Here is a 12,137-nt window from a genome sequence, read left to right as displayed (position 1 = left end):
ATTGCTATCCCTAAAAGGGAATTGGTATCTAAGCAAATACAGATTGGAATCACTGACTCATCCACCCTGGGCCTTTAAGGCAAACTGATGGAAAATGAAGGGCTGACAGAAGAAAAAGAGGGAGGGAGGGAAATAAGGAGGCAGAGGGAATTTAAACAAGATTAGTTACATGTGAATCCTAAATAAAGATCAAATCAATGCCTAGTGGGTTTGGGGATTTCTGAAGTCAAGGTGAAGAAATTAGGAGAAAACTGGTAGTTCATAAGCTTCAATGATGACTTTTATTGGGATAACTTTCAGCAGTATTTTAACCTTTAAGAGATACCATTGCATACTTCCTCCACACTTCTTAAAAACATAAGGAGAATCTGGCATTTAGTGCAGGCATCTAAACATCATAATTTCCATTCCATAATTAGCTCAGCCATCTATTTTAATACAAACAGAAAGTCTTTCCCTAATTTCTACTGTCTATACATCCTGCTGCTGCCAACAGAGTCAAGGACTCGTAAGAACGGTGAATAGCCTGGGTCTGTTGTGTTGCACTAATATGATAAACATCATTGATGGAATGATCTTGAATGATCTTGTTCAGCTTTTAGTTAGTTGATATAGATTAAAAATCTTTAAAGACAGAGAAAAACACTATCAACTTCTGCTTCTGTAACTAGTGCTCAACATCAGTCAGATTTCTTTGCAGATTAAGAGGCATTTCAGTCTTAGGAAATGTTTTATATTTTTGGAATTAAGATTTCTGTAAGAAAGTTCACTATGTCTTCATTCATACATATTCTTTCTCTCAATGGACTGAATCGTAGGCTTGTCCATTTATAACTTCATAAAGACATCACAAAGGCTATATAAATTTCCTTTATGTATTTACTACGAATTACAAGTTATTAAGCTATAGGTGATGAGAAGTGCCTTTCCTTTTCATGTGACAATCTTTTAAAATGTATTTTCTGGTCTGTTAATTCTAAAGTTGCTGAGCCAGTTCCCTTGGAAAGGTGCTAGTTTCCATGATGGCAGCCTTTTTAATCACTTCAGCAGAAGTAAAATATAGAGATGGTATTGTTTACACTAATAATGTCTACAACTAAGACAACAAAACCCCAACCGAAGGATTCAGTTTAATTTATCCTCAAGCAGCTTCTGGAACTGGAATCTAAACGAATTTTGTTCTTTGTGATCTTGGTTTCCATAATACCTTCCTTATGTTTCTATCACAGGAGATTTTGTTATTGCAGCTTTCTTTTTATACTTTAACAGAGGAAATCCTGTAAGTTTGGGAATAGAAAAGATTATATTTTGAATCCTTAAAGATAGTTTCATCTTTTGGTACTAAATTTTGATTTTTGCTGTAAGGCTGTAGAAGAATGAAAGGAGTAGGGTTATTTAGGAGTCTCCAAGTGTTTTCTAGGAGAAACTGTTGCCAGAGAAAGTTTAGATTCAGCATCAGGGAAAGTTCCTCAATAGAGTATATTAAACAACTGGACACATATAAGAAGTGCGAAAACATTCACCTTAACAAAGTACTCAGAAATATCACAAAATTAATAGTCTTATACTTAAAAGAGGAAAGACAAGACAAACTGAATAGTTCTGCATTGCCTCTTAGAGAGCGTTTCTAGGACTCCCTTATTCACCAAATACTAGAATTAACCTGAACATTTCTACAGCTTGAAAGAATGGGCAGGAAAAAAAAGAAAAAACGAAAGGGAAGTAAGAAAGAAAACACTAAATCAATTTCTGATGTAAAATCCTGTAACCTAGAATTCCTATACAAATACTTGGATATTGCTAGACCAAGCAATCAAATATGCTCCAGACCATGTAAGAAAGATACTGGGTGACCCAAGGACAGTAAGAAGGAATTAGTAAGACCAGCCAAGTCAAATCTACATTTTTCAGACACAGACAAAGGCAGATTCCTTGCAGTAATTTATGAGGAAGGAAGTTTCCTCTGTAAATAAACTGAAAATGTGTTCTGTCTCTTTAATTTAGAACCGAAAGCCCAGTTTATTTTTACAGTACCTGAATCGTCAGTAACCAGTACCTCGGAGTGAACATTTTGATTAGTATCACTTTCAGCTGCAGCCATGGTTTTTTGTGGGTGGGTTTTTTTCGGGTTTGTTTGGGTTTTGGTTTTTTTTTTCAAATGTTACTGAAACAAGAAGTATAGCACAACACGTTTATGTAACCACTGAGATTTTGAAATCAAACACGAGGTTAAACTTTCTTTATCTTTAAATCATCATTAATGCACTAAAATGTATTACATTTTAGGCTGATTTGGAACTATGCAGTAGCACTATTGTAAAGGTACAGCAGTCATTATGTTACATTAAAATGGAAACAACTAATAATATTGCGTATTTATTTAATAAATACTTTAATAATTATTTTCAGCACTTCTATTTAACACAACAAACAAATAGTGTCATACATACACACACTACATTAGAGAGTTTATTGTGTTAAACAGTATTAGAGTAGAAGCACTGTATGAGCTATCTGCATGCTGCAGAGCCACAAGGAAATCTTTTTACAGGAAATGTTTTTCTTCTGACTACATTATCTAGTTGTATGTTTTCCATATTCTAAGTTTCACCAAGGAATAAACACCTACATTTATATTTTACCTCAATAAAATAAAAGGGCTCCATAAAATAAAAGGGCTCAATAGGCACTTTTACAGTCTATGTTATGTAGGAGCATTATAATGGTGCATTATATCTTCCAGATCTAAAAATATGACAGCCATAAAAAATTACAGCATTGGTCCATCTATAAAACATATAGTTCAGATTAAAATAACACCTTAAAAGTCCTTAAAGAGCTTTTCTAGAGAATTTGCCTATGGGTTATATATCTTTTGTACTCTTGCTTCATTTCCAGAACCATTCTTTATTTTTGGGAAGAAGCCTCATTTCTAGAGAATAACACATGCAATATAGAAACAAAGCAAAACACAAACCAGCACTATATGACATTGTTTTATCCTGGGTTTTATCAGCAAAATTAGTCACCTCAGTAGGATCCTGTGGTGGGAAACGTTTTCTAACAATAGCAGGAGAATTCAGTCCCCCTTTTTACTTACTGACAAAAATGATGGAGCTGAGGAAGGACCTTGCCTTGAAGACACCTCTGCCTACTGCCAGTTCACAACATTACAGATCTCCAAGAAGCTTTTTAAAAGCTGCCTAAGTCTCTGAGCTGCATTTCAGTTGAGAGATTCATTCAGGTGGAGTGGAGGAAGGTCACAGGGAATTTTAAGTCTTTGAATATACATCAGCTAGTCAGTCCATTGGCATAACTGACTTTAACATGCCATTTCATATCAGAATTAGCTCTGATATCTACTTGGATGTCTTTTCTTTTTAGAATTTCCTGAAGAGCTTTACTTCTCTCCATTCTAGTCAGCCACTGAAGCCCAGGATTACAGTGAGCTTTCAGGTCAAGGAAGCACTAAATCATATTAAAAGTAAGCATTTGATTGTCTTTTCCTGAAATAGGGCTTCTAAGATTATTTAGCCCCTACTGGATGCCTAAGGCAGGACATCACAAACACAAATATTGCTTTAGCAAAGTCAAATCAGGATTTGTGTCAATTTTTCATGTTCCAATCCTACAAACCTGAATTCCTAAATACTCTTTAAGATTCAAATTTGAACTTCAAAACTGTAATGTAGGAGCAGCCATAAAAAAAATAACCATAGGGAATACTTTAATTCACTCAGTTATAAAATTACTAGAAGAAGCATAAGTCTCCTTCTGACCTCAGATAATTTTGCCTACAGTACACTTCATTGATATTTTCACAGAATTCAGCATGGAAGAAATTAAAAGAATGTAGCCTATGGAATTACTAAACCTGGATCAATTGAATAAGCTCCTGTCATCAGCAGGACCACAAAAGTAAAAATCCAAACAGAAACCAATCTAAATTTTGCAAACATGGCTCTTAGCCTTGTGAAAATATTGACTTGGCACAAGAAATTCTGAACACATTGAAAAAAATTCAAGAACCAGGCAAGTTTCACAGTTTGGACCCTGTTTTGAGATATAACCAGTTCCAAAAATCTTTCTTGCAAAATTATCAAGACAAGTTTTTCCGTATTGGGCAGCTTCCTGAGGAAACAGAGCAGATGCAAAAGGTAACTAGTTCTATTATGTATTGGGAGGCTTAAGGAACATAAAAAATGTGACATAACTTATTTTGTTCTGTTGTTGTTTTATTTATAGTTGTCATGCCATTATTTCAAAGAGAGATGATCAACTACAATCCTGTTCTTCAAGCATGACAGTATTACCTTTCAAAGGAAATTTCTGTAGAAGGAGCTTGTACCTTTTGTTTCACTCTCTCCAGGTTCCCTGAAAGATCCCAAAATTGTCAGGTATAGCTTCCACATTATAAGAGATCTACCTACTGCCCTCCCACTTCCCTGTCAATAATAGTTAAAAAAAGCTAACCCTCTCAACTTCCAAAAGCTTACAGGTTGCCAGCCTGGTAAATATTAGGCACGGATCTCACAACTCTTAGCAAGAGAAGGACTAAGTGCCTGGACACTAAGCTGGTAACCTCCAATACCCTGTATGATGGCCACAGAGAGGAATACACACAACCAGGAGATTCTCCAAATGCTACATGAAACAAGTGTTTGGTATTTACAGTTTAGTTTTCAGTTCATCAAAACCTTTAGCCCCACAACAATCAGCAGATGGATGTAACCACCCCGGTTTTCAACTCCTGCCGCAACGTTCTGCAGACAGCGTGATATTCTGAACTAATTAATTAATTGCATATCAGAAAATACTTTCCATTGAACTGAAAACATAATTTCAGATTGCTGCGATTCTCAGGTCATCTTTTTGTTTGTTCTACTTCAGTCACGGAGGAGACAAAGATGTTGGTTCTTTCTAAGCACGATAGTGGGGAGGGCCACACAGAGGACAGACATGGCTGTGGTAAGGACAGGTGAGTTTTTTAGTGGAGTTTTCCACATGGTGCAAGGATGGAGCTATGCAGCTGAGCTCTACTGCCTACCCCAGGTGCCAGCCCTGCATAGCCAAAGGCACCAAGTGAACACGCCATGGGCTGAATAAGCAGTTTTCCCTGGTGTGTGGGGTCACTCCCTCAGTGGTCTAGAATGAGGACATGACATTGTGCTGCACAAAAGCAAGCTAAGGCTGAGTTGCTGAAGAGCATGAAGTCAGAGCCCATTTACAGTGAAAGACTTCCTGGCTCTTTCTGTGATATTAAATTTGAGAAGACTTCCAATTCATTCACATTACTATGTAGAGGGTTCAAAAATCAAGGGCCTTTTCACATTGAGGCTTATTCTAATTGTCACTAAAATTCATTGCAAGAATAGTCTAAAAATCTAGAAAATTAATCATGAACAAATGCTACAATATAATGTTGACTAAACCAAGGTCTCTGACCATCCTCTTCATTAAAATAGGAAATAGCTTATTTGCATAGCTAGTTACTGAACAGTGACTTATTTCAGAAAATCCTTGCTGTTTTTACTTCCTCTACGGTGACTTGAAAGAACACACTCAAATGTATCCATAGTCATCAGTTATTGCTAGAAAGAAATCTAAATTGGATAAGCATAAAGAACAGAAGAAGCAAAATCAGGAGAACAAGAAATTACAGAATAAAGGGAGAAAAGCAGATTTGGATGATACACATGAAATAAAAAGAAAACTTTAATAGAACATAAAATAACAGAAGGTTCTTCCAATTTTTTAAGAATGAAAGCAAAAGAGTGCTATAAAGGAAACTGAAGTCTTGGGGGAAGCAGTGTAGGGTCACCAATAAATAGGATCCTGAAGCCACAAGCATTTTAACCTAGAAAATGTGAAATGGTAGAATGAACTATAAAAAAAACCTTGTATGTATTAGAAAAAAACCCCAAAATATTAGACTTCAATAACCTTGTTCAAAAATAGACTACATTTACAAAGGATTTACAACAAAAAGAATCTTATGGATTAAGTAAAATATCTACTCATAGTGCAAATTATTTTCTAAAAAAGTTTTGGACTTATTTCTGCAGTGAAAAGCAGAATATTCTAACAACAGGATATGTGGGTGGGTTATGAAAGAACACTGGGTACACTGTCAGAAAAGCAACCTAGCTTTAATTCTCTTGGAAGAAACATTGTATGCAAATTCTATAGACATACAGAAATATACATCTTGCATATTTTATTTATGAAATTTGTATTAGTCAGTCTGGAGATGATCACATCTGACCACTGTCCTAGGCTGCTCCTTGAATATTTGTATTTTAAGCCAATGGGTATTGTATTTTACTTGGCAAAGTATAAAATGTGCCATATTGCTTGCAAAAACTAAGTCTGTTCAAAGGAAACAGAAGATAGTTCAGAATCTGTAATCCTCACACACAAATGGCACAGAAATATGAGGTTAGAGAGCAGGTAGGAAGCATCCTGCATTCACAGAGTGTTTTCCATTGGTGGTGGCACATTTTTTATTTTCCTACTTTGAAGAAATAAGAACATGTTCTACCTGTAATACATTAACAGACACCACCTCACAAAGAGGTATTTCACAAACACCTGTGTACCTGCAGCTGAGGTGTAGTAGGGTTTTATGGCAGAAAAATGTCAAAACTGCTGTGACCATCTCAAGAAAACAGAAGCTTTGTTTCTTACCATCAAGCCAATGTATTTCAGCTGATCATTTCAGAAGAGTTGTTAATGGTATCTGCTGGTCGTTTATTCACTTGCCACATAACACACCAGCCAAATGTACATTTTGGCAAGACAGTCACAAGTAAGGCAGGACTTTTAGGTAATCAGTAGTCTTTGTGAATATACAGGGTGTTATGGGTTAGACAGGACAGATTCTCTAAAACCACAAAAGTAACTTCAAATAACAGAATCATATTGCTTTGTGCAAAAGCGAAGACAATGTTTTTATATTAGATAGACACCGAACTCAGATTTAAAGAAACATTGGTGTAGAGTAGGGTGTTTGCAAATGACATCATTGATGAATACATTTGCCCTAGAATCACATTACAGAATGGCTGCTACAGAAAGAAGTTATTATCTATTGTTTGGAATTCCAACATTCTTCCCAGAACAAGAAACAGAAAAAGGGGGGGGGTGGGGAAGAGAATCTGAACAGAAAAAAACCTCTGCTGCTGTCATTCCACTTTGGGAGCAAACATGCACAGTACAGTATATTTTAACTGTTTTCAGCTTCTTCCAATACCTTTTAACACTGAAATATCTAAGGAAGCAGAGTTGCAAATATTTTACAAATAACCAGTCAATCCAAAACCTGGCAGAAAGGAAAATAGTGCAGATCTGTTCTGATACAAGCACAAATGGTAGACTACTCCTTAGCACTAACTCCCAGAGGCAACATTCTACAAACATGCTGTGTATATGTCTTGGCAAAATGAGGGTTGTGTGGTATACCAGAGACTACATAAATCTTTGCATGGCTAAGAATAACTTCAGTGCTTGAAATGAAAGATAACATTTGCTCTCTTGCATAGTATTTGTTTTCTTTTTTTTTCCCAAAATACACACAAAAGCTACAAAGCAAATAGTTTTAAGCTCAGAAACACAAGAATTACATTCTTTCTTCAATAAAAAAAGATTCTTTTTTCTAAGTTAGAATATGCAGGGTAAATAAATACTTCAGTGATCAATTATTATCTAAATTTTCACTTCTGCCTTCAACTTAGTGAATTGTTAAATGAAGAAAACACACTGTTAAAGGGTTAGCAGAAAAAGCAGAAAAACCTTTCCTTACCTTTTTTTTAAGATGGGGTGTAGTGTTCTCTGCTTTCACACAGTTTTGCACTCTCTCTGAAATGGGTGTTTTTCTTTAATATAAGAGATCAGAAGTCAGGATATGCTGCTAGGGACCGGTGGTTAACATTCTTCTCCCGGACAGCCTAGGTATAAGTGGAAAAGAAAGAATTTTAGTTCAACTTTTCTAGGCTAGCCTAGGAGTGGGTTTTTTTGTGTTCACTCTTTGAAGGGTGTTTATAAGCTGAGCAATTCCTGTCTGCCACATCCCTTGTAAATGGTTTGAGATGCTTGCAGACTAAAAGAAAAAAAAAGAAAGAAAAAAAGATATTGCAACCTGAGAAATTTTCATTAGGTTTGGACTTCCCTCTGAGACTTTCATACAAAATGGTCTTTCTTTCCTCATTCTAACTAGAGAAATAGCAACACTTTCTTGTTTTTCCTTCCAAACACTCCCATCCTGCAGTTCTAAATCAATTATATCTCAAGAAAAATATATCACTGGCTTTACTGTAGTTTGGCTGAAATAGAAATGTAGTATTTGACTCTAATTTCTCAAAATGAACAGCTAATAATTTTTAAATATTAAGATGTGACCTTATCATATCTTTGATTTTCCTTCTATTAGAATGCATAAAAGTGAGTTTTAACTATTTTCCTAGCAAAAAGCATTAAATGCCTTTGTTTCATAAAAAAAATCTACTGCAAAACCCAGTTTGAATACACTGCAAAATAGAAAAAATTTAAACAGACGAAAACAACTTGCAAAATTAAACAAAGCAACTACTTTTTTAACAGATTATGTTTCTTCTGGCTTTACTAGTTTTAAGTTTTACCTTGAAGAATTTAGCTGTAATTTTGGAGTTTTGATCTTGCACAATTCAAAATATTCCTCAAAAGATTTTTATTCATTTTAGGGCTTGCTGTGCTTCATTTTACATTTAACTAGAAGTAAGTAACAGACAGGAATTTTGTAGCAGCTATCCTATTCCCACACTCTATCAGTTATTAAATAGTATTTCCTATATTCATTCATCCTTACATCCTTAGGCAGTTACAAAGAAGAGTATTTTGTTGGAACAATGTACATTAGTGTATTGGCTAAATCATGCTCCATTTGAAAAGACAAGGATAAGTGCATGTTTGACTCTTGATAATCAAACAGAACAGCTTGCAGGCATTAAATAATGGGGTTATTAGCCCCAATACCCAGCTTCTGCTGAAGTTCATGGGCTAAGTGTTGGTGGGCACTCTCAGGCTGACAGAACAGGTGATCTAGATCTGTGGTTTTCCTAGCAAAGGCACCTGAACAAGGCAGTCTGTTTAAGCTGAGAAATTAGCACTCAGTTAACTCTACACCACTCATAACATTCAGGATGTCTTGAAGGTGTGAGAGACGAAAAAACAGTATGAAAAAATCTGGAGCTTGTCAGGCCCATTCTAAAAAAAAAAAGAAAAGAAAAGAAAAGAAAAGTACTCCTGATTCATATGACAAAATGTGATGGTCTCAAACAACTGGTACTTGTGTCTAAATGGGAACTCCAGATGTTAGAAATCTCATATATTCTCATCAACCTCAAATCTAATTTTCACATGTAGATAGACTCAGCACTACCCTCTTGTTTCTGGGCATAAGATGCAGCACTGACAATAGCGTGTGCAGTAGTCTGAGCATGGAAAGTTTGTGACCTGCATCAGGATATCAGGTCAATATCAGGTTCTAGCACAACAGGCAGGAACGTATTCGCTTTTTCACCAGCAAAATTTTCCACCAGCAAAATTTTCCACCAAATCAACTGTAATCAATTGCCAGTGCAAAGACCTCTGTTAATTCACAGCTGTAAATCCTGCATGCAACCAAAATCCCTCCCCAACACAGACTCTCTGATTTCCTGCCCTGCAGACATCATGCTGTTAACTGGCGGAGCAGAGAATATCTCTCAGTGTGCTAACGTCACATGTTTCCCTGCCCTTTCTGCACCTGAGTGACTTATGCTGATGGCCATGGCACTGCAGACACCAGGAGCTCAGTGCACCTGCAAAAAGGAGCCTGCTGTAACCAAGAGACTTCAGGTCTGTCATCTTGTCTGCCTCCCAAGGCATGCAGCATATCTACCAGCCCATTACGGAGCTTCGGTTTTCATTCTTCTGGGTAAGGTTTTGAAGCATGGCAGCAATGGGCCAACGTCTGAATTATTTTATTATTCTTGAAAATCAGAATTCAAAGCACTTTGAGCTCCTGAGTGTAGTACTGACCTTCATGGTTCAAGGTGCAAGAAAAGTTAACCACTGAGCTCAAGATGCATCAAGGAGATATGCCCTAGCAAGAATAAACAAACAGAAAAGGTCTTCCTTCTATTTACTAACACTCTTTTTCTTCTCGGGGAAGACGTGGAGACAGATGGATAGGGAAACATGTCAATGAAAAGGAAATTCTTGCAGATAGGCCAGCATGGAATATTAGGATCTTGAAAGATCATGTCAGGAAGTTATTCTATTTTGTACCCTTCCAACACAGCCATCAAACACAATACAGAATCAGAAACACATATTTCCAGCACAGAAAACTAAGTAGAAGCATATTCTGCACACAGTCAGGGAAAATTACTATATCCCACAATAATGAGCAACTGACAGAAGTGATGATATCAAGCCCATGAAATTCTGATCAGAATAAAAATCAGGAAATAAAAAGTTGCTTCACGTTTTTCAAGATTTTTTTGGACACAGACCTTTCTATTTTGCATTTTATTTTTTTCACATCTACCTTTTATCTCATAGTAATAGTACAAAACTTTAGAACAGAGATAGGCCACTATAAAGCAGGCCCCTGGAAATACCTACCATAATGCTAGACTTACAAAGTGGGAAACTGATCAACTGGTCTATTTTCAGCATCTCAGACAATAGTTGTTCTTGTACATAGTCCACATGGTTGTTATTTCATCACACAACACAAAACTAGCAGGCAATTAAGCGTGACAAACTATCAAATATTTGTCCACTAAAGGACTCTGCTATATCTTCTCTCCCTGTTTGTTAAGTCCCTGTTCTTCTAAACACGTTTCAACTTCTCAGGATAGCTGCTTAACACTACAAAAGGAAATACGGTGTTCAGCATATCACAGGTAAATATAAGAAACATTACTCACAGAATACTTTTTCTTTCATGCAGAGAAAACTCCTGATTTAAAGAAAAAATAAATTACTGTCAGACAGAGAAAGCCAATATCAATAACTCCTGAAAAAAGCAAAAGAAGGTAGGGATATCTGTCAGTTAAAATACTGAAAGGTGTGACTCAGTGCTTTGTATCATGAGCAAGAAGGTAAACCCTCTATGACTCAAATGGTTTCTTTAGAACATTGTAGATCACTCTAGAAACAGAGGTAACACATTTTAAAATGTGATTCTCAAATTAATTTTGATAACACCTATAATGCATTTGGTACACATATAAAAATAAGGGGCATAGCAATCAACAACTACATCTTTTCCACTCTACTTACAGATAAAAGTTTGCAACAAGTAGATAGCTATGAGTCATAAAATCGCAGAACAGTTTGAATTGGAAGGGACCTTAAAGACTGTCTAGTTCCAACCCCCCTGCCATAGGCAGGGATACCTTTCACTAGATCAGGTTGCTCAGAGCTCCATCCAACCTGGCCTTGAACACTTCCAGGGATGGAGCATCCATAACTTCCCTAGGCAACCTGTTTCAATGCCTTACCACACTCACAGTGAAGAATTTTTTCCTAATATCTAATCAAAACCTATCCTCTTTCATCTTAAAGCCGTTCCCCCTTGTCCTGTCACTACATAGCCTTGTAAAAAGTCCCTCTCCAGCTCTCCTGTAGGCCCTCTTTAGGTACTGGAAGGCTGCTCTAAGGTCTCCCTGGAGCCTTCTCTTCTCCAGGCTTAACAGACCCAACTCTCTCAGCCTGTCTTCATAGGAGAGGTGCTCCTATGAAGCAGGAAAAGTAGTACTACTCAGTAAAACATTTTTGGTACAGTCAGTCTTAGGAAAGAAGTTAGTACAAGTTGTTTTGCTAGTGAGTTATAGTATATTTTGATACCAAGGTTTAGTTTTAATCCAAAACCAAAAGAACACTGATGCACTTCTTTGGTGGCCACAAAAACCTTTCTTTCTCTGTACCAGATATCGAGCTTTTTCTGTGTTGTACATTATACAAATCCATTACTTTGGATTATTGTCTCTGATAATGCATCATATAGTATCCACAACTGCTCGAAGCTAAGAAAATAATCTCCAGAGATCAGATCAGATCAGATATTTTATCATGGTGCCATCTTGAGTTTGACTCTGTAGTCTCTGTAG

General features: G+C 36.4%; 1 protein-coding gene across 29 annotated transcripts in view; it reads right to left on the bottom strand.

Moving 5' to 3' along the window:
- The window catches only part of CRACD (capping protein inhibiting regulator of actin dynamics), a 129,022-nt gene that overhangs the window by 59,368 nt on the left and 57,517 nt on the right, over positions 1-12,137 (bottom strand). For all 29 annotated transcript variants that reach the window (XM_050338822.1, XM_050338818.1, XM_050338821.1 and 26 more), the window contains exon 2: positions 7,802-7,946. The gene's annotated coding sequence lies outside the window, so the exon portion shown is untranslated. The remainder of the gene's footprint in view (positions 1-7,801; positions 7,947-12,137) is intronic.

This window comes from Myiozetetes cayanensis, unplaced genomic scaffold (genome assembly GCF_022539395.1).
Source record: "Myiozetetes cayanensis isolate MyiCay16 unplaced genomic scaffold, myiCay2020 scf7, whole genome shotgun sequence".
NCBI classification, from domain to species: domain Eukaryota; kingdom Metazoa; phylum Chordata; class Aves; order Passeriformes; family Tyrannidae; genus Myiozetetes; species Myiozetetes cayanensis.
The sequence above is the reverse complement of the archived record's forward strand: the minus strand, read 5'-3'. Positions and strand labels throughout refer to the sequence as shown.